The sequence below is a fragment of the Linepithema humile genome, chromosome 5 (genome assembly GCF_040581485.1).
Source record: "Linepithema humile isolate Giens D197 chromosome 5, Lhum_UNIL_v1.0, whole genome shotgun sequence".
Taxonomy (NCBI): Eukaryota; Metazoa; Arthropoda; class Insecta; order Hymenoptera; family Formicidae; genus Linepithema; species Linepithema humile.
The window spans coordinates 28,658,419-28,683,151 of record NC_090132.1 but is presented as its reverse complement, the minus strand read 5'-3'; the positions used below and the strand labels follow the sequence as shown (position 1 = coordinate 28,683,151).

The 24,733-nt window shown below is 32.3% G+C and overlaps 1 protein-coding gene and 1 long non-coding RNA gene across 2 annotated transcripts in view; one reads left to right on the top strand and one right to left on the bottom strand.

The window, feature by feature from the left end:
* LOC105678148 (uncharacterized) overlaps nucleotides 1-24,733 on the bottom strand; it is a 221,996-nt gene that overhangs the window by 180,524 nt on the left and 16,739 nt on the right. The gene's annotated exons all lie outside the window — the stretch shown is intronic.
* Nucleotides 175-24,733, top strand: part of LOC137000251 (uncharacterized) — a 71,544-nt gene continuing 46,985 nt past the window's right edge. Inside the window, exons 1-2 of the long non-coding RNA XR_010890536.1 lie at nucleotides 175-1,871; nucleotides 6,507-6,545. This is a non-coding gene — a long non-coding RNA (uncharacterized lncRNA). The remainder of the gene's footprint in view (nucleotides 1,872-6,506; nucleotides 6,546-24,733) is intronic.

Genomic DNA, 24,733 nt, shown 5'->3' with positions numbered 1-24,733 from the left:
AAACTTGCATAATCGCATAAACATATGCATAAGGAAATTGATTGTTCCATTTCCTTATGCATTTAGACTTGTTCGTTTTAGCTGCACTGGGGCAGCTCTGGGTCTGCTCTAAACAAGATAATACAGGACAAACTATTTATCTGTCCTGTATTATCCTGTGTAGAGCAGACCCAGAGCAGCCCCAGTGTAGCTAAAACGAACAAACCCTTTGCTTATAGACTAATCGCAAACCCATCCGCGGTAAATGATATACCTTTCGACACTACCGATAAAAATTCAAACTTATTTGCGGAGCCGCGTCTGCATTCTGAGATCACTGGTGGCGCACATAGTATCGATATCGATACTACTGATTAGAGACTCTCTAATAAGAGACTGGCCAACTTGACAGTTGCAACCATGTTTCAGCAAAATTCTGCGAGAGAGACAGGAATATATACACTAGAGAGTCTCTAGTGTATATATTCCTGTCTCTCTCGCAGAATTTTGCTGAAACATGGTTGCAACTGTCAAATTGGCCAGTCTCTTATTAAAGGGTCTCTACTACTGATATTACACGCGCGCCACTCTTGGCCACTCTGATAGTCAAAAATCCGCTATGATAGTTTTTAACAGTTTCTGGACGGTACTCATAGGCCGGTATTCATAGTCCGTTCTTATATTTAAGATTGTCTTAAGTATTGTCTTAAAATGCTATGAACCAATCAAAAAGCCATATTAGTATCTTAAGATGACGATGACGACGACTTAAGACAATCTTAAATATAAGAAACAACTATGAATACCGGCCATAGTCCTTATATTCAAGGTCGTCTTAAACACGGACTTATATTTGCTCTCTTCGTCACACACAATCTGTATAAATACCGCCCTCTATTGTATTGGTAGTATCGACATTTATATTAGTGATACTACACACGAAGTTACGTCTACATTTGGCATCACTGGGTGGCGTACGTAGTTCTGATATCGATATTGGGTGGTTTCCATTTAGCAATATAAATCGACACAAGCATTATTCTACCTTTGTTGTTCACTGGATGTTGAAAAAAAACAGAATGACGCTTGTGTCGACTTGTGTGTCGCTAAATGGAAAGCATCCGTTAGTAATGCAATACGCGCGTCACCCTCGGCTACTCTGACAGTTAAAAATCCGCCATGATAGTTCTAACGGTTTCTAATTGTCGGCTTGAAACATATAGCACGAATGCTCTGCAATTAATCGTATATTTTACCAGTTAAAAGTGCATAATAAGTTCAAATTTTTATCGGGAGTGTCGAATACAGTGACGGGCGATTGCCGGAAAGTATCATTTATCACGGATGTTCGCGTTAACAACGGCTCTCATGGACTGAAATCGGTGTAGCCGGTACAATTCAGATAAAATTAATGCTTATACTCGCTCGAGAGAACCAAAACGGGATTGGTACATACTGTTCATTAGATGTAGCATGTTACAAATTGAGATTATATTAATCAATCAAACAGTATACATTTTTGTCGTATAAATACTTGTATGTGATATTACTATACCGTCAAGGTGATCATTGTTTGTCTCGTTCGTATGTTTTCAACGTATGTTTATGTTTGCAGTGCTGAAAAGATCGTTGAATATATCATATTTATGTACGGACTCGTGTGAAATAAAGTATATTTTATTTCGCGTTTATGTTTCGTAGTGTGGCAAATTCGCGACGTGTATTCGTGATTTTCGAAAATAATACGTGTAAATTTATTTTTGTTCGGTAGTGTATGTATGTAACTAACAAGTGTGAGGTTCCGGTATTTGTGAGTTCTTCAAAGGAGCTGATACGAAATAGTCTAACGCAAGAATTTGGAGCGGTTGAAGCAAACAGCAATATCTTAATTGGTGAGTGCATTTCTTTCTTTACTTAAATATGTATATACACATAAAATATACACATAAAATTTATGTTCTTTGTGCGAAATTGTGTGATTTCATTATTTATCACGATATATTTTTATGCTCATAAACGTACATAAAGAGCTAAAAAAGCATATTGAAAAGCAAATGATAAAAAGTTTATAAAACCGTTATTCCATATTAAATTGCGTTTTTACAGTGCTTTGTAATTATATATTATTTTTTTTTTAAAGAACAAAATTAATAAAACGCTAGTCCAAAATATAGCATGATGATCAAAAGATTTAAAAATTTTAATTACCGGAACAGAGCTTTTGGCATAGCTGGAAAGCCATTGTAAAAGAAACGCAAGAATGTAAATATATTTAAAATTCCTTTTATCTTGACATAAATATTTAGAAGTTAAAATCTTTTAAAATTTGATAGTGTTTATATATATAAAGTTTTCAAGTTAAATAGTGGTATTCGTTAAAATAGCAAAAAATTTTCCAAGCTTTATACTATGCACTTTACAAATTTACTCGCAGTATTAACAAATTCATGATGAAATGTCAGACATGCAATGTCGTGATAATATAGACATTACTGTTAACCTATTTTAATTAAATTTTTTCTGTAGTCATAATTTTATATTTCCAATTTTATTTCTAATTGTTCTTGCTTAATAATACGTAGTTAATATTTGGTATTTCAATATGCATTTATATTACCCAGAAAATGGGTAATAATTGATATGCAGTAAATTTTTTTAATAATAGCGATATGTTTTTACAGTTTTGACATACAAATACATAACATGCTACATATTTATATCCATTCGCGTGATATCGAGTTTAAACAGCAGATCCACAAATATAGAGGAAAAATATGTTACTATACAGACGCGCAAAAAAATTACATTAAAAGATATTATTTATTTTTCAACTCTAGTGGATAATCGAGCCAAATTTCACCATTTTTTATTCACACAAAATATTAAATATTTCTTTAAATAGCAGATCTTTCTTTCTGATATAAAAAATTATGTTTTATTTTACATTTCTTTTATGTCAAAAAGTATAACTATATGTGTTTGAATAAAATTAATTTTTCATAAAATTTCTTAATTTTGGATGTCAGAATCAATGTAAATGTTGTAAATAATCAATATTTAATAGTTGAATGTAGAAAATTATTTCAGAATATCACAAAATAATCAATATTTAACAAACTAATTATATATAAATATAAAAAATACCAAAATATATGTAATTAAATGTAACATAAATAACTAAAACCTGTTTACTAAAAAATAAATTTCGATCTGAGAACAGGCAGAATCGAATAAGCGGACAATGATTCGATAAACAAAAGCGTGTTTTGCTCGTAAAGTAATTTACGTTCTGTCTTAAATCCAGTTATCTCGGCGCCGTGACGGTTTCATAAATGCGTAACGGGCGTTTGGAAATATTCCTTTTCCAGTAAACGATAAAATTGAAAGTAGTGTGGAGTTTATTACGGCTGTCTACGCGTTGCGCGAATGCATACTTTCGTTGCAGAGGTCGAAATTAATTAAATCTGTCTCACTATGAGCGAAGTTTAAAAATGGTCTGTATGTTGAAAAATCCTTCTATAATTTCGTAGCAATCTTGATGTGGCCACCGAATACATTTAAAAAGAGAAAGAGAAAAAAATACAATTATAAATTCAAATTTAGAACTAATTAATAAGAATGTTTAATTTTTTGTTTATCGAAGTAGAAAATTATTAAATTTTTTAAATAAAATATACAATTAAGTAAATGACATGTTGTGAACTTTACAGTACAAATTAATTTCATAATACTGTTCCAGTTTATTTAATATTGAATTAACAGCTATTGCCTTTGGTTTTTTTTTATTTATAATTTTTTATCTATTGATAGAAAAAAAATAAACTCTCTCTCTGTTTTGTAACAGAATACACTTCGATGTTCAATATTAAAAAAAGAAAAGAATAAGTTTATGTTTTAATTTTTAACCATATAACATAATTCACGTTATATAATATTACATTTATACGTTATGTAATATAATATATTACAATTTTGTGTATAACATTATTCCATATTAATGCATTGCTCAAGAACGATTCAAAGATATATAATTTCCATTGCAGTTACAAATATAAAATGCAATTTATTACACTAGAGAAATAGAGCGGATTTTGCACATTCTCCGGTTGTGTCAGCACCGTCATTTCCGAAAGAAATGAGTATTCAAAGATATTTGCAACGACGGAGACGGTCTCTAAAATCCAAGAAAATCTAGTTGTGTCATAAATAAGACGAGATACATCGGATATACGCATACGCGCGAATATAGTTCGTGAATGTTTGTTTATATCAGAGATCTGACTGTCCCAAGGATCACCGTCGATGCAAATGCGAGTGGATGTGCTTTACGCGCAAGAGCGTGAAATCAAAAAGTCAGATTCACGATACTTCGCGGAGTCGTAAATTTTCCGCAAGCTCACTGCTAAAAATATCACATTTTCTTCGAGACTATACTTAGTTATATATAGTTTGACAACCGTATAAAGGTGTAAAGATATTAAGATCAATGGAAACTTTTTAAAATTAACATTAAAATAACGCACAGGAATGTTTCGTATATTTATGTTTCTTTAAAACATTTGATTAATTAATTAGTAACGCGGATAATATACACTAACTTTTACATTGCTATAATCATAAAAAAAACTGCATTTTCTTGGAAAACCTATGCATTGTCATGTCAGACAAATATTTGTTAAATTTATTAAATTTTGTCATTAAAAAGATAAGAAATATTTATAACACAAACAGGATTAGTATTATTACATTACTTTTGATTTATTACGTATCTTGCAATAATTTTCTTTGATACTGGAGCATGAAGAATGTTGTTCTATGAAGATGTAAAGCAAGAAACGATAGATGGACGGCTGAAAAGAGCCGGGAAATTAATGTACGTCATCTAGCTCGCACTTGTGTCGAAAATCAATACAATGTACAATGTATAAGATGTAAGTGTTTCTTTGTTGCATCAAGATTTTACGTGCTCGCAAATACATAATATGAACAACAAATAATAGCGGTTTCTGATTACAAAATAATGTTTGGCTTTTTATTCTATTATGTTGTTAAATATTGCGTGATTTTTTTACATTTTAATAACAATCTTGTAAATTGATTTTTTTACAATAGAAATTTAATTAATTTTTTATTAGCAAAAGCTTGACTAAATGTAACCATCATGTTTGTTGAATTAAAAATCTGTTACAGTAGATTTTATTTAAAATTTAAAAAAAGATAAAGCTGTTTTATCCATTTGCAGTTGTGAAGTTTTATTCGTGAAACTTGATATTCAATTATTTGTAACTGAAAAGTGATTGATGTCTGAATAATTTTTTAAGAAACAAAAATTATTGCAAGGTACTTTTTGTAAACGAAAAAGGTGTAAAAAAACTTAAAACCTGTATAAAATAATTACGTGAAATCATTCGATGCACGTCCAAACATTCATTTTTCTGTTCGCAAAATCAAGTGTTCTTAACGAAACATACATTACCTATTACAATATTTGATTTATACAGCCGTGTGTTATAAAACACTGTCTATCGTTAGCGAGAGATTGGGATCTGCACGAAGTGCTTTATCCAAACGCGAACTTTATACTTTGTCGACCCACATTTACTTTAGCCCGTTTGCACTTTCCGGCCGCGCGCTAGCAAACTACAAATTCGGGACTTGCGCCGATATGTTTACAGTTCACCGTTTGTACTTTATCATAAATGGAATCGCGCGAGAGCGCCGCGCCGGTTGACCCGCACACAAGCGAACGTATACACCACGGTTACACTAGTTTCTCGCGCGCGCGGGTGAGCGGGAGATTAAATTAATCTTCTTACCTCCGTCCTGCCTGGTAATGACAAGAACAATTATTGGTTTTAACGGGCGGCTGGTCTAAATAGCCCAGGCAGGGAAGAATTAAAAGAAAACTTTCCTTCGTCGCCCTGTCGCGAGTGCGAACAAGTTTCGTGCTCCATTGTGCCGCTGAACTTCACCCAACGTGCAGAACTTACGTACTTTAAATCGAATCGCTATTACGTGCTTCCTTTTTCCCGCCGAAGATCCCTAATGAAGCGGAGGACGCGGTTAAAAACCTGAGAACCTGAGGTGGAAAAGTGGCCCACTCTCGCGCGTAATCCTCTTAGTAAAACTCCTCAGAGCAGCGCGTTGCACGCTTTAATTGAAAAAAAGCGGTTAGTGGTAAATCCCGCAGACCTGTCGCGGTCAGACGAGTGGTGCGATTACAAATCTCGACAATGAAATATCGCTTTATCGGTTGGTTCATAAATTCCGTCTCTTTTTCGACGGACTTGAAGAAGATTGCTTCTTCGAGATCGCGCCTTTTGTTCCTTTAATATTGCAGAAGCTATATCAACAGTCGGGAAGCACTACTTATTTACAGATTTTTGAACAAATTTCTTGCAGAATAAGGTTTTATTATCTTTTGGCGCTTTAGAAACTTAATTTACAGATAAAGATACAAGTTTTTAATATACTTAATAATTATTTTGAACACTGTTGTAATTTAGATGTATTTTTTTATATTACAGAGCAACTTCTGAATAATTCAGCTACTGCGCATCGTGCCGGTAAGTTAGCCCAATTTCTTTTACCTTTGTATAATAAGAAAATAAATTTAAAAGTGGACACTGTGTGTGCGTGTATATTAATTCACGATAAAAATCAAATAAATAAGTAAAGAATTAAATCCATTTTAATTCAAACATTCAAGCGCGTATTTTTTGAATAATTCTGAGTGACAAATACAATTTATTTTAGTGATTAGCAGCAGTGCAATAAAAATACGCTTTTATTATTTATTATACTTTTCATATCACAATCTTTAAAATACATAGATTAATATGTGCTACTATAAAAGATCATTGATACTTTTGTTTAAGAAAAATTCTAAATAATATAAATTATTTATGTTTTGCAATATCACAGTAACATGACAGAAATTAACATTTATCACATTCAATATACTGCCCGTGATTAACAAGAGAATAATTAACGGCGAATTATACGCAGATCCATCCGATAGATTTTATGCATATCGAAATTGCTAGCGTATTCGATAAAAACAGACAAAAGTATAATATAAGAATACAGTAGAGCTGAATGCAGCAGACGAATCCGCGAGAATATTATTCTCTATCATAGCGGGTAATTTTTCCCTCGAAGCGATTTGCGCGATATGAGTTGCGATTGTTATCGATTTACGAGCTGCAACGTTCCACGATATGCGTTGAATGCTTCCCATAAATACCGCGTAGCTTTTCGGTATATCAGTCATAAATATACATTTTATCTGCCGTGAGATTTGGAATGAAAAACAGTCGTCAAAAGCTCATGGGATTATTCGTAAAAGAGGCCGATGGTCGTGGAAAGGTTTTCACTGCGCTTACGCATTTTATATCCTACAATCGCGATTTTACTAACTCGATGCACTCTTCGTGAAAAAACTTTTTAAATGAAGAGATAAAATTTATAAGTTCTTGTAACTTTTAAATAAAAAAAAAAATAAAAGATCTTGAAAAATCTTTCTCATTAAAAAGTAAAAAATTTTATTCGTTTTATTAAAATTACACAAGTGGATATCCGCATTTCACTAAAATTATGCAAATACTTTTTCGAATTGCTTTATTATTACTTTATATTATAATTTTATGATTTTTTATTCCTTGTTATAAGTATTTAAAATTATTTTTTTAACATTTATGTCCATATTTTATATTACATTCTATGTATCAATTTTTATTTCTCTATATTAACTTTATTAGATCAATAGCACTTGTGTACAATATTCCGCTTCTATTGAAATCCGAATCGCCCAAAATATCATGCACAAAAAATTATGTGTATGATAAAAAGAATAAAAAAATCCGAGGTATAAATTTTAAAACAATTAAAAATTTTTCTTTTAATAAATAATAATACTAACGTTTTATTTGATAACGATATTGCGATCATATATGAATATATCACACTTCCCCTCTCTCAATGTACAAAGTTTATTTTATGAATTCAACTCGCGACATGGTTTCATGCTTTATAAATTTCAACGACGCTTTTCATTCTTCGCGGCAAAGTAGTATAAAACTTACATTTCAATTTACGTCCAAGAAAGCGTAGTTCTCGAAATATCCGAGAGTTCGCGGCATGAGGTCTCATAAATCTCGCGCGACGAGAATCGACCTGATGCCAGGTGGCTCAAAGAAAATGAGTAAAGCCTCTCAAGCACCGAGACGGCACGTGTCGAATTATTCATCCGTTGGTCTCAAGTAGTACCTGTAAGGAAGGTCTTTATCGTTTCACACGATTCAACAAAGTCAACGTAATTCATAAAAACTATTGTAGAATAGTGGTAACTAAAACAGAAGAAATGACGAGCGAAAAAAGATCTCACATTTAATTCTCACTAAAACCTTAAAATAAAATTAAAAGCATTTTATTTGAATAGGTAACAAAATAAGAATGATGAATCACTTATTTATATACGCTCAGTAAATTTTTAACAAAACATATACATTTATATGGAAAATTATACTATTTTCTATTATTAATTCGTCTCTGTAATACGTAAAATTAGCATATCTAAAAACAATTTGCTGCATAAAGCTTTGTTGAAAATATCCATGTTCGAAAAGTGAATTTTTATAGAAGTCATCTATAAATACGTTTCGTAAATATTCACCTTAGAAAAACATGTCAAAAAATATTTGGTGCCACAAAAAATGCATACAATGCAGTCCCCAATTGTGACTTCAAAAATGTGAAAAAAAAAATTGACTTTATTAGGGCAACAGTCAACTGTTCCGCTTCCGGACTTTAACGGGCGGGCAAAAACATTGTGCTTCCCACTGCAGATTTTGCGTTTAACAATACGAGTTTCGGAATATTTCAGCGTGTTAGAGCAAGAACTTGTTACGAAGCAGAAAGCGGCTTTCAGGAAGCGGGATACAGTATATTGACTATAACGTTGCACGCTAAATTGGTTAAGGTACGTAAGGATCCGCCGGTATGTGTAATTTCGTAGGAGTTACTTAACGGATGGAAGTTCGTACCTGAAAATTCCACGTTACACCTGCTCACCTGTGCGAAATTGCAAATTCCATTTAATAATGCACATTACTCAAGTATACTTACATTGAGTATATAAAATATACATAGGACACAAATTTTGGATTTTTTTTACACTTGTTAAAAGTTTTTTTACAAGCCCTCGCTGAATAAAATAGTTTTTTAATTAATTGTACATATACAAAATTAATCAACGCAAGTTTAATCTAAAAAATCAATTTCTGAATATTATAGTGCAGAAATGTATATACGCGCGAGTTACAGAATTATTATATTAATTTACCTCAAACTTGCTTAAAAAATAGTAACGTATTAATTCTCATATAATTTTCATAGCCTATGAATAAAGAATGTAAAGAAAAACCTCTTTCCCGAAGAAAAAGGAAAAAGATATTCCTATATTATGCAATATATATTTCCACATTCTTATGTGTTAAAAAAAAAGCTTGCAAAGTAGCAAACACTCCAAAATAAAACTTTGTAGATATCACAGACACAATATCATACTCTTGCTGATAGCAATACGGATAGATATATATAGAAACAATTTTCGGGTATACAACTCAGCTTTACATAATGCTATTACTACGGTTGGAGAAATTCTATGTAGACCCTATGTAGATATCATAGGTTCACTATAGGTGTACTATATACAAGAACTTTATAAGACATTAACTGCCTATTCAAAGGCACATTTCACAAAGCGTTAACAGATTCAAAACGACCATTTAGACAGCAGCGAATCAGAATATGATGCGATATTGTCTGAGATATTCGCGGATAGTCAATGAAACGAACCAATGAACTTTGTAATATCCTGCTTTCCATTCCGCCTTTATATTCTCACAACCTATACGCTCTCCTACGATATAGTACAGTTACTGTTATGGCAGTGGCGCGGGACACTTCACACTAACTCGTTCGCAGAGCTGCCCTATTGCAGCCGTTTCTCGCGATCTTGGAAACCCGTACATTTGCAGAAATGGTCTCCACGGAGGCAGTCAAAGTCCACCAAATGTATTTAGGGTGAAGCTAAATCTGATTCTACGCCGTGTAATATCCATTATCGCCCGCTCCGCTCGCAAGACAACTAACGATATCCCCGTTTTCCAACAGATTTGGTATTTGTCCCTAGGGAAATGCGAACAAGTATTACGAATGACGTTCTATTAAGGATTTGCAATTTTTTATCTGAATGAAAAATCATTAAATTGTCATACAATATTTTTGTAATGTATTTAGTACCAATTAATTCGAATCTTAAATTTACACAAGATATTGTTTGTGCTGCTTAAACTGAAAATAAGACCAAGTTGATATTAAATACACGGATGAAAATAAATAGTAACCATCTGCTATATCTTCTCCACCATAAAATTATTTAAGCAAATCTACCTCATTTTATAGCCACAGATGTTTTATCTCATAAACTTCAGAAGTTTACTCAGTTCTTAATAAGAAAAAAGTAGGCTAAAAATAGTTTTAATTAATTTCTGCTGAGAATATAAAAAAGTGAAACTGATATCTTTATTAAAATCGCGGGGTGCGACTTTCTATCGATTCCTCTAATAAATCTTCCTGTATTTGCCTATATTTAATCACATGGCATGATTAAACTGACAGTCACAGGTGTTTCAAACAATGTCGAATAAAAATAAAAGCCAAATCTATGTCTGCTCAACGAACCAGCAGCATCGCGATCACATTTGCGCTAAAGATTGTTCACAGATGTCGGAAAATTACTAGCTAGACTCGAACGTACAATCGTAGAAGCTTACAGTGCAACAAACTCTCGTGATCTATTGCGGAACAGAAATATGGCGTAAACGTTTATGGGTGGAAGTTTCAAGGAATTCTATCGTTATCGACGAACTCTACCGCGGAAACTTCACAGATTCCGAAAAACGATCAATTTCAAACTGCTCTCGAAGTCTTACGCGACGAAAGTACCTCCGAGTGTTTTTCAAAAGTACGTTCTTTAGGGCGCTTATAGCCGACAAGATTTTCAAGCGTACGCGAGATCGAAACACATTAGCACGGTATATATATATATATATATATTGTGACCCGTTTTATCCGGCACGTCGGACATTATCTGTAATAATTTCGTCGAAAGCTTCGATATTCTCGACGTTAAGAGACTATCGCGAAGATTCGTAGTCACGTAATAAAATAATTGTAGAGATTTTGGCTGCACGACCGCGCAATTTATACGCGGAAAGTCTGGAAAAGCTTTTAGTAAGATTGGAGCCTCTTTTTTGAGAAAATTGCGTTTGCGAGGTGGTTTCAAGCTTAATCGGTGTAAATCACACATAATCGAAGAATCGATTCAATTATAATAACACGGTATTGCATTACCTCAAACCAACGAAACTCGATATCGAGTTGGTTTCGTAGTTTACGCGTAAACTTCCTTTCGTCAAAACACTTTTAATACTTAAATAAATGTTTTGAAAGCAATCATTTTTATTTTGAGACATAGAACATAATTTATTAATAAAATTACATAATTTTTCTCTTTAATGATCGATGCTACTTTTAATTATTTCTTCAATGAGATATGTGTATTTAACACATTTAATTATTTAAATTTTTTAAAAATTTATAAATGTCCAAAATGATTAATATATCGTACATAACAAATTTGAACAGAAATTGTAGGATGCACTTTGAAAAGATAATTATTGTTACCAGATCCATAGAATTAAATTCCTTTTGTGCAGAATTTCAATTCTATCAAAAAATAAGATTACTTTAATCTATAATATCTTCTTACTGATAAAATTTATTCATCGCGTAAGTTATGGAAAGACGCCAGATGATTCCGCCAGAAAAGAAGGAGATCAACGTTAGCAGCGAATTTCGATAAAGCGTCATCCGCAGATCTCGGAGTAATGGAAAAAGTCGATAGAGACAATAACGAATATATTATAAAAAAGATTGAATCGCGGAGTCATACCGCAATAAGTGCTAGTAACTTTTTATTGTTATACCTTACAAACGTTCTTTCCTTCTCTCTTTCTTTCTGGATATACATAGTTCTCGCCTCGATAATTGCATGACGCTCATTCTTGGAATCTCGGTCCCTATGTCTTTAAAATAAGTCTGCGCAATTTGATTCGCGTACGTTTGTATAATATCCATTTTGTGGCCAGTAGATCCATGCAATGTCTGGATAACGGGTACATCGTTTTGGCGTGTCGGCAGGGCCTCAACGAAATATATTGCACTTTCGGGACGAGGTCAGCTGCGACTGTAATTTCGGTCCAACATTTATCTCGCGGCAGCACCGCGGCTGAGATCTTTATTGAGTTGGATTCGCATATATATTGTGTTTAAACGGCGGCGTAAACTGCGTAAAAACTGTTTGTTACATGCTGATACATTCGTGTAACTGGATTTTTTTTACGCGACGTGCAATTAGACAGCATATTGCTACGAATGATTCAGGAGAAAACGATAGGTTATCGATTATATTTTTCTAATTGATCGAATAAATGTATTATTATGAGAATCAGATTATAATATTGTTTGAGGTTTAAATTAAAAATGAAAAATAAGTTTTTTTAATCTGATATTCATACATCTAAAGTATATAACTTCTTCTGAAATTATAAATTATAAAAGAATGATGAAAGGTTTTGTTGACAGATTAGTTATCGTACAAACAATTTATCTGTACCATTCTTTTGTTTTAAATCACAGTAAAAAAAAGACTTTTGCAAGCATTTTTTTTAAATTGTTGTTTTATACTGGCCATTTAGCTATTTTTAATTGTCCGTGTGCAATTAATAGAATAATTTAAAGAAATATTTATGGTTTAAACAACTATACATAACTTTATTATGATTTATAATTCTCATTTACTCTTTTAAAGCAAGAATTTACGAAGATTTATTAATCATGAAATATTAATGCTTCTGAAACTTTTTGCTGCGTGTGTTTAGCACTAATTGCTAATTTTAATACACGTATTAACAAAGAATGGTAAAATAACCTGAAAAGTATGAGCTTTTTAAATCGCTTTTAACGAAATGAGTTGCGCAGTCGGCCGATACGCGGTTACTTTGCGAAACTCGTTAAGCATTCATTCGACTGAATTTTTTAATTGGCAGCCGCGCGTGTGCTGCATTTCGCCAGAATTCCTTAAATTTTAACCATAGCTTGCGAATGGATTTTTATCGGTGCACAAGCAAGAAAAAATTCAATGCGATATCTGGCCAGACTGAATGGATCGACTATGATCTACAGTGACAATTTAATTTTGCATGATTTAATTATTATATTAAGAGAAAATTATTTTATTCTAATAATAAATGGCATTTTTACTAAGATTGCGATCAATCTGTAATGCAATATTTGAACATCTAACTCATTATTTAAACAAAATTAAATTCTTTTAACTTAAAATAAACAATCTAAATGTGGCTTTATGATAAACATTTCCAAATTTCGTTAAATTATTATGACTGATTTCAGACTTTATCTTTTCTTGTTGAAACTTAATTTTGATATCTAATAAAAGAAACTATATGAAAAATAGAACTTAAACCTAATGGATACGTGTCGTAATAAGAACTCATATAAGCAATAAAAGCGTCCGGATAGCGCGGTGTTCGTGGAAAATGTCTTCAACTTTGATCCGCGAGCTCTTAAGATCGTCGCACAATGAGAAACACGGTGCTCGGGAAGTAGGACACTTTTAATCGTAGCCTAGAAATCCGGAAGACGAAGTGCACTCGGTAAACTACGTCCTCTGCCGCAGAAATCTTCGCCGTTGAGCAAGTGTATTCTATCTTTCAAGTTCTTGAAAATGGAAGACCTGCGACAATATCGATGTTAGATGACAGAAATAACAATACTTTGTTTTCTTTCGGATATATTCTGTAAAATCGTATAATCTTTTCAAAGCGAGCGTCGGATCGATCGGGATAATTATAACATAAAATGGAACATGGAATAAATACATCATCAGAATATTTCTCAATGATAAATTTAATAATCAGCATTTGTAAAAATTTTCCAATGGCCAATCAATACTCTCATTAGCCTTGATAATTTTACAAAGATCATTAATTCATCTATATTTAGTAATTTAAGAAATGTTAAGCTTGTCAATGAAAAATATGATAACGTCACATTTATTTTGCTCTACAATTATTCCAATTAATTTTATCAATAATTCTCTTTTACAAACCAACAATATACAGGTTAACTGTGATCAGATGGAATTTTTGAATCACATTAAAGCACATTAAACGATAGAAATAAATGTAATAGCGAATTATACATCGTCATAACGCAGGAATTAATCAATATGTTCTTTACACACAAAATATCTATAATTAACTATAAATAATTATAAATGCACAGTAGTTTTCTCGATAAATTCATAATTTTTCCATAAAATTATTGAGCAAAAAAGCAGTAAAAGAACTGAGCGCTGTACTTACAAGAAATTAGCTATCAAGACAAGGAAAGTACTATTAGTGTACTTGATACTTCACCCTTAATAAAGCCGCTAGTCATAAGATTGCTCATGCTTAATTATAAGTAAAATTGATTATTATCGCATCAGCAAAGTTTGGGTTGCTAATGGGTAAATAACAGAGTTGCTGATTACACAAGGCAAAGCCAAACCGACCGACCACGGATTGCTTTGCAATGAGAAATTAGTAGTCGCAATTACACTCGTGTGCGCGTGGGGTGCTTGGCCATGTGCACGCGTGCGTCTGTATACTAGCGCGCTCATTCGTTCGCTCGTGATGCGATTTAGTGCTAAACGTTTTGGCGGCTACGTTGCCGCGATGCATCCAATGTAGATAACGCGCCGTCGGTTACAGCTATATTGCATGGCCAAACATGTTTAGTATGCTGTAACTTATATCTAGCAATGAGTAGACATCTCCGCGCTTACACAAACTTCTTTGTGTTTCAAAGCCGAGCATAACATTCGAGAAAAAAGCAGTTTAATTAAAGAAAACTAAAAGTTCCAAGATAGCTTTCATATATATAGATAATAAATACTAGTTAAAAAGAGTTTTAATAAGATTTCTAACTTTTCAATAATAGTATATATTATTCTGTAACAGTAATATTATGTCTCTGGTGGTCTTTGATCAAGTACGGCGCCTTCATTTGCTCTAATGTTAATATTTAGGAAAAAATTCTAAAATGATAATGTCACCTACATTTAGTACTAAATACAATATATCGCTCCTGTTTTCATTAGCACTACTTAAACTCGGTTACGAGTTAATAAAGGAAAAGAATCGCGCGATAGAAACGAAACTTTATTATTATCGCATGTCGTTGCTGCATAAAGAACTTATTCTGCGATCTACGTGGAAAGCTATATTTTGCACGTTATCGTGGCTTTTATATGTGACCGCTACTATCGAATTGACGTTGCGCGATTTTTACAATAATCACAATCATTTTGCCGACTATTTTTTCATAGATATAAAATATAAAAAGAAGAAAAAGATTGTTTGAATGATAATACAGCAAAAATAGTTTTAATCAAGATGATACAGCGATATCAGATTATATTCAATTACGAATATTCAGTCTTTGAAAGAAGAATCTTCGTGAATAAAAGACGAAGGAAACTTCTTACGATGCTAACGTGATGGAACTTGTGCTTTCTTGACAACTTTTAACAAGATGCTTATACACTGTTTATTGAAAGAATTATAAATTTGAGTATAAAACATTATTTCTTTTATCTATCAAAATATTTAAAAAATAACAAATATATCTATTTATACATTCATTTATGTTACACGAAAACTTCATGTTTTATTCATAAAAATAACATACTAAATTTCACGCATTGTATTGCAAGGTACGTATCTCTAATTGTAAGTAGTATATATGCGAAATTAGTCAGACGCATTAGGCGCGCGGAAGAGCACTCGAAGTTTCGAATGGCATACAATAAACTTTGAAAATCAATTGTCATTGCACCAGTCGCGCGTCATGATAAAATATTCACCAGACGCGGTCATCCATATTCAAGTTACATAAATGAACAAATAATACCGAAATAATACCGAATATGCGGCATTATGTGGCAAGAACCGATTGACCGATAACAATTAGAGTGAAACGGCGTGCCATCATTCGACGGTTAGTATTATCGCGGTGACAGCGATGATGATGGACGAGCCACTCGACTATCCGTCTTCATAATTTTATACTGCATTTGACTCGTTTTTCCACGCAACCAACTTTTTCCGAATTGCTGTTATTTCTGAGTCCTGTTTAAACGATATTATGAAAACTGCATAGTTTTAATTGCATCAATGTTTCATAAAAATATCTTTAGTATTTATCCAATCGTAGACTTGTGATTTAATAATCGCTTAAATTTATCTAAAAATTAGAATTTATATCGAATTACAATGTTTGAAACTTTACAAAAGAAGCAAGCAGAAATAATAAGAATAAAATCTTATTTAGATAAAATTGTAGACTTTTTTTGTTAAACTTTCGGTATTCATAAAATTTTAATTTAAAGTCCTATAACAAATATAATTACAAAAATTAATTATTTATTAAAATTTAATTATAAAAACTAAATATTTATCAAAAAATAGCATTTAATCGGATTTTTACCAAGATAAATCAATTTCAAGTTTGTCATGTTATTTTTAATTACGAAGAAATGCGTAACTTTTGATAGCTATTTATTTTATATAAAATTGAGTTAATCCTATCATATTTATATAGTACATATTACATTTATATCTAATATAAGAGTATAACTTACAAAGAGACATTCGCGACTAACTGATAAATGCGTCGCCATCAAGAATTTTCTGGAATTAAACGAGAGAAATGCGAGTCGTTCGGAACTGAAATCTAAACCTGCATAGTAATTTAAGCAACGGCCATTTATTTTTCTGTCCGCCGCACGAATGCAAAACTGATCATCTCGCTAAAACGTATATTGGTCCCTCGAATGTTCATGCTTCTCCCCATTATTGTGAAACGCGAAAAAAGCCGTCTTTTCAACAGCCGTCTTTCAAGAGCCTATTTCACGCCGATGACCACCCACCCGCGCTATCTCGAAACGCGATAAATTCGAAAGTGGGTGGTGATTGTATACGCTGCTATAACTCGGAATGAAACGCGTCCGCACACACGAAAGATAGGTTTTTCCTCCTGGTCGCGTTTGGGAATGGGATTTGGAATGTGTAAAGAAACTTGCTGAGAGATAGACATGTGCGTATATGTGCTACGTTGATCTATCACTTTGTATACGGGTCCCTGCTTTTTCTTTTGTCACTACGACGCGATAAAAACCATTCCATCAAACTATAGTCCTGCAGAATCGCTGGGCGAATATTGATAATAAAAGCTTCGAAATTTTATTCGGCATTTCCGTCAGGTTAAAACAAGGTAAAGTCAAATATTTTGCGAAAAATTTAAATCTTTGAAAAAATATTATTTTTTCTAGCAAAATATGACGTTGCATATATTACATTTAACGAAAACATCTGACTGATGTATAATTTATAACAATTATCAATTATTTATTATTAGTATAGAGCATGCACTTTTTATTTAAAAAATAATTTTGTGATTTTACGACAAATTATTCTATTAGTGAAAACATTAGTGAAGATAATATAATTAGAATTTGTAGAATACTTAGAAAATATATATATATAGGTATAATCAACATTAAATAAAATTAATCCAACATATACGTAAGTTTTACAAAATAAGAGAAATATGCGACGGTGAATCCTTGGGGACAATCTACACAATTCGTAACTCTGATCTCGTTGTGATATAATTAAAATGCTCTTTTGTTTTACAGGCCGTGATTACAGATTGTCAACGCTTCAAAATCGTGATAATGTATGATAATGGCACCGTAGTTGCGCAAAATAATTGCAATTGGCGCCGCGGGAAAATTTTGCAAATTGCATGGCAGCCACATGAGTCGTTGATCAAAGTTGTTAATCACAGGCCTCGGCTCTTTTCAATTATATGCTTTTATTTACGCACTGTTCTGAATGCGTTCCAAACCGCAAATACCACGCCATCAAACTGCATGATTTTTACAGTAGCTCTATGCGTTATTTCGGTAGTAGGCAACAGTGAAGTCAAAATGTATAATAACTTAATATACAGAACACTAAAATTATTACATGTCAAAAATAATTTTCATTGAAATAATCATTCCAATGTTCCGTGTAATACCAATAAACATAAAAAATATCGCTGACAACATTCAAAAAGCAAACAAAATACACGGTATCTAAATATATCTGTTCCAAAATGAATAACATATTCTTTAAAAAAATCAATTTTTTAAATATAAATGTATTTTAAGTAATTTGTACATTTAGAAAAATGATTACTGCATGAAATATATTAGCGAAAACATACGTCCTCTCTACTCAATTAGATTTATCTCATTTAGCTGGTTACAAAGTAATATCTACATAAAATTAGCTAATTGCAAATATATAATTTATTTATTAGCGTGCATATGTTAAAATTTTGCATGATATTTACAAAAACGGATATAAAAATCTTTGAAATATGTCATTAAAGATATTAATTGGTGATAAACCGAAATAATTACAGACCACCAATCTGAGTCGTCAACAATCAAATCACTATTTGATTCGTTTATATTATTCAAATACAATTATTCTGTTTATTAGTTGCTTTATTACTTCGTTTAATCTGTTTTTTAATATTATAAATACTGTGAATCTCATTGTCCGAAATTTTATTTGCCTTTTTGAAATGTCAGTTGTAAAAAATGCCGGTTATTTAACCAAATTCAAGAGCTTTAAAACGCATCTTATTAAAAAGAAATAAAGTATCATCTCAATTAAAAGTTCAAGATTCTATGGCACTTACCATATTTCGATTTCGATGTTTATTGACTCCATATTTCTCGTTTCATCTTTTTTATTGAATGTAATTTTGCTAGATAAAGTTTGACTAAATATAGGATAAAATATGAAAACATGTAAAATATTATTTAATGAGTTTTATGATGCAAGTGTTGTCAGTTTAGGGGTGCCAACAGTCTCGAAATCTTTTAATAATATCTAGTAGCAATTAGAAGATGGATCAAGTTTCAAAAAAAAGAACAAAAGTCAACAACATAAATGGATATGAAGATTGTACATTTGATGCGTTTGTAGAGATTTGGAGCATACAGTGCTAGATAAAAACAATGTTTCTGTTATTTGCCGTGCTGTGTGTCAGATTTTTCTGAATTCGCCACCGCTGTGTGTCTCGTTGCGTGCTGGTTTGTTGACAGTTTGGAGACCAACACACACGCGGCGGTTTCATCGGATGTGTTTTCGCTCTATTGATTCCATAGCACCGTAAACCCGCGCTTTGAAATCGACAATGAAACCCACTCGAAAGCTGCAAAGGGTACGCGCCGTAGAATTGGAGCGTGAGTATGCGCAGATGGTCGGCCGCTCGTGCGGGCGTGTCCTTTAGGATATCACTGCTTTGTCACAATTTCAATTACTCATCGTTACCTCTTCCTACGCGTTTGTATACAAAATTAAAGGAAAGAATTATTTACTTACACTTTTGACACACGATAAACGCGATCATTAACCTATTTCTACGTTTGCATCCGTTTGCATACGCAATAAAGCTGTGTGTGTAGATAAATAAGCAAATATAGATTTTTATTTCAATTGTTTTGTACTTCTATCAGTATTTGCAATTTTTTAATGTTCAACACGAACATCGTTTCAAACAGTGAGAAACGAATTTTCAAATTTTTACTTTCTCGTCTTTACAATATAAAGAAAGACAACAATAGAAAGATATAATATCACAGAGAACTAGTTCTGGACATTGTTAAAGCAGTACAAAATTTATCAGCCTCAGCAGTTGAACAAAGAATGATTACAATATCAGAGAGAATTGTTCAAAAATATTTATTTAATAATTAAATGTCCTGATAATTAAACTTCAAATTAGAATGTATTTTTTAAATAGAATCATCATTTACTATAATATACCGTAATAATTTATTAGTATTTTAATTTAATATTTTCGTATTTGTTACGTTTAGTAACTGCAGCTTTGTGCAAGCTCAAATAAGACGCGCACCAGAAATCGCATTGCTTGTCAGATTGTTTGATCAGCGTCGAGGCGTCGTTATGCAGCGAATTTGGAATTAGTCCAAGCGCCTCTATGATGCCGCGCGTTAGCGCCGTGCAAGTTATACGAGACTCTTGCGACCGGCTGGCCGGTCACATATAGATCTCTCAAGCCTTGCTCATTGTTCGCTTTCACGAGCTTTAATCGCACGTCCGCGAGCGCCAAAAATATGAACCGGAATGACGATGCTCTATCGGAAGCAATAATTCGTGGCAAGCGGGACGGCGAGAAATCGCGATTGTGAGGCGCTACGACGGACGACGCCCAATATTTTCACCATTTCCTTCATTCGCGCTCGCGAAAATGAAAGATATTAATACTGCACTCACGGAATTCAACGATTACTTTATTTTATATAGAAACACTAAAAAAAATTTTTTTATATAAATTTTTAGTAAATATATATATTTGGAGTTTTTTATTTATCATTACAGCCTCATTGGATTGTCGTAAATGTATCGTAATAAATCTTTTCTTGGCGCCTTGATTTCAACAGAGTATACTTGTAAAATGTATTATTAATTCTCTTTTCAATTCTTTTTTATCAATAAAATATATAATTTAATCTAAGTGATCCTGCATCCAACTGAAATGGACTGCATATCAGTTTATTAAAATTTATAGTTATTTATTATTTTATAAACTTAAAAGGGAATTTAACAGCACATTTTATAAAGTCGATCAAAAGCGTGCGTAATGGTTCATAAAAAGTTTATTTCTTTGAACGTAAACCGCACAAAGATTAGATATAAATTATTAATTCTACTGTCATAATCGATTTGTGATACTAAGATAACTTTAAATTATAATGATTTTCATAACACACTGAGACCAAACTTATGTGTAATTTCTTAATTTAAATATTTTTAATACATAACTATTTAAGTTCCTATACTATCAATCGAAGAATTAATTATACGTTTTAGATCCAAATATATAACGATAATGTACGAGTCAGCGCTATAAAATGATCGTCACTATGTTTCAATATTTTCAGAACAAGATACTTTTGACATTTCGATTTTCGATGGCAGAAATAGACGATATTGCAAGTTGACGATATTGCAACGTCTCGTCTCGTAATATTTTCATTGCAATCGTGCAATATAGTATACAGTATTCGTGCAATATGAATCTCTTTTGAACATGGTTTAACTCTTTGATACATTGCATGTATATTTGTTCGTAATTCGCATCTTAATATAATAATGAAATGATAGTAATGATAATGATCAACTAATTATAATGAGATGTACTTGAATTTGATTAAAAAGTAAGTTTCTAATATTCGTCTACGTTTTACTAAATTTAATACTCTTTAATCTGCTAACATATCTGACTCAAAAACTATATTGATAAGAAAAATAGACTCGAAACTAGTCGAAGAACTTGCTATTAAATGGTTTTCCGATAGTAAGCCGCCATATAAAGTCAGACTACGGTTATACAATTGTCGTAAAGTTTATATCTTGTACTCATTTTGGAAGCGATCCAATTGAGTTCAATTAGAAGCACTACGCAATTAAAAAGTTGGGCGCTCTAAAACATAGTGGGCTATCTTTTTCGGCCCGATTACCGCTTCGACCGTAGCACAAGGAAGACATTGCCGACTCTTTCATCAGACGCCACCGGAGGCAACTTGCCAATTAAGCCACCGTGTCCCCGGTCGACAGGTAGCCCCGTAACTTTTGATCGCGGCCGGAAATACCGGAACAACTTGCGAACCTCAGCGGAGTCTCGGCCTTTCGACAGCGAAAACATTTATTGAAGTATGTAGGCGTGTCCCTTTTTCTTCTAGACTCACTCATACTTTCGCGAACATATAAGACATTAGTTAAACAAGTTAAACAATGGCTTGGCACATTCAAGTCCTAAACATTGTATGTATAATAATTTGAAATTAAATAGATTCACATATAATTTTATAAAAATACAGCATTAATGTATGCTTGCTCCATACTTTTACTTTCATAAAGTTATTGGTGATTTAATGAAGTTGTAAATAACGAAAAAAATGTTTGAATGTCTAAATTTATCGATATACTCATTAATTTTATAGAATTGCCAAAAATTTACACAATTATTAAATTAAGTACTTTTATCGTAATATATCTAATACACTTTTTATTTAAAAACTTTGTGATCAACTTCCGACTTGCAATGCATTACGTAATGTTCGACAAAGTTTTTTTCCTTATAATTTGTCATAAGTTAACATCTCTGTACCAATTAACTGATAGTTCAATTAACCGGAATTTGCTATATTATAAATAGACTGACATAAATATATTGTATTGCGTACCTAAAGTGAAATGGACATATCGATTACATGTGCATATAATTCATATTTGATTAATATTATATAACATATAGTTGAAATTGAAATAAAGCACATATTGTGGTGCAACCGTTTTATTTCATGATTGACAAACATAAGGAAATTCTATTTAAAAAATATATATGACGTAATTAAAATACAATTATTGTGATTTGATAAAGCATCAAGATATCCTAAGCGTCAAGAGGTTTATTTATCCTCAAAAGGTTGTTGTGCAAATATTGTAATAATATCGAATGAAGCTTACAATCGAAATGCACATACATAAGTACAGAACAATGGAAATGTGGAATGCGGTTAAGTATATTGTAGTATATTACCTGAATGACACTATGAAATTTTTTCAATTTATAATACGTGCTGTATGTGCTACCAGGCAATACAATACCCCTCATACATACTTTACGCTGCCGCTTGCTCTCACATTTATCGACAAACAGCACGTTAAACGCGATAAACGACGTCAGCGTTCGCGAGAATTCGCGAATGAGACCTCTGTGCAACAACAGAAGGAATTCGCTCACGAGTTTGAAGACATTGCCGTTTGCGAAGCGTTTTATTCGAGAACTTTTAAATACGCTCCGCGAAAGTATCCTGAGAGGTAGCGCAGCGAATCAACCCGCGCGAAGAAAGATTTAAGTGGCTATAAGAAAACTTTTCAAGCGCTTCAACGAAATCGGTAATATACGTCGCGATAAAAATATATTGCGAATTGATTTTTTATGAAAATGCCTATCGTCTTTTTCTGCCGTCAAGTATCCCGATCTTGTATCGAAATACGATATTCACTACATTCGTGCGCGGTATCCTAAATTTAGGAAACGCTCTGACTTGCGCTTAAGAATCTCTATCATTGTAATATATTTTTCCTCTTACGATTATAGGTTTATATCGAGAATATGCAAGTAGACCAAGTAGATAAATTTTCGGTTTACGATTTGTTATATATTGTTGCTGGTTACCGCTGCAGCTGATATTTAATTTTTCTAAATTATCTTTATTTTCTCTTTTTTGCATTAACGATTTATGTCATAATTTATAATTTATGTCATAATTTTTATCTTGAGTGAATTATCTTCATAACTAAGAATCTGACAAGCAGATACAAAATTGATCTTGATGAACAGGATGTTCCAAGTATTTTCATTTATCTATGAAGTTTTCGATAAATTCAAAGCTTATCTTTAACAAGAATCTTGAGACACTAAATAGTTTTTGAATTATAAGCAATTGAAAATTCGTGGAATTTTGCGAATTAACGTTTAATAGATAATGGAATCATATTTTTCATTTTGTATTAATAGAGCAATTTCGTTGCAACATAATTTTACGTTGAAAATTAATTACAAAGATAATAAAAGTAGAACAAATTTTTGCGAAAGAGAAAATAATTCAAAATTGATCGACGATGGCATGAAGGAAGCTCGTGATACCATAACATGTATAGCGATTCTCATTCATCGAATGCAGAAGTGCAAGAATTTGTCTTGAAGATAAATTTATACATAATAATTTTATCAATATTATATGGTTGCTTTAATCCATAGCTTGGAAATTATATCGTTTATAGTACAGTTTGCCGCAGGCTTTCGCGGTACGCTTGCAATCAATATGGCGTAATATATTACCCTGAAGGGTTTACGTATTATTTCCGCCGGAATCCGTGCTCAGCGGCCGAACCGCGTCCCATTTTTGACCAGTATTCGCAAAGTGGTTCGCGCTAATGATCCAGCTGTGATCGAAAACGATTTAAGGTCTGCCATTCGCAGATTTTTCACGTCGGATCGCTCTACTTCCTGCATTAACGCTGCAGCGAAAGAAATCGTTCTTTTTTTTTTTTTTCCCTCTTTTTTTTCAACCATTACTAGAGCACAATTATCGCCACTGCCGAAGACGAGAACAATTATATAAATATTAATAGTGTAAAGCGTGAAATATTAATAATTAGGCTGCTATCAAAGCAGCCAAACAGTACATGATTACGAGTAACATGATGAAGAATCAATATTGGAAATGATGATCTGCAAATGCACTGCAATAGTTGCTAATAACATTGCTCGTTGATGCTGTTTGATAAATTTTTTTGCATTAATCTTAGCAAAATATGTTTTAAAATAGATGAATATTACACGCGGATATCTTTCCAAAATTTATTCTTAATTTTTTATTTTAGTTTTATTTGCTTTCGAAAAC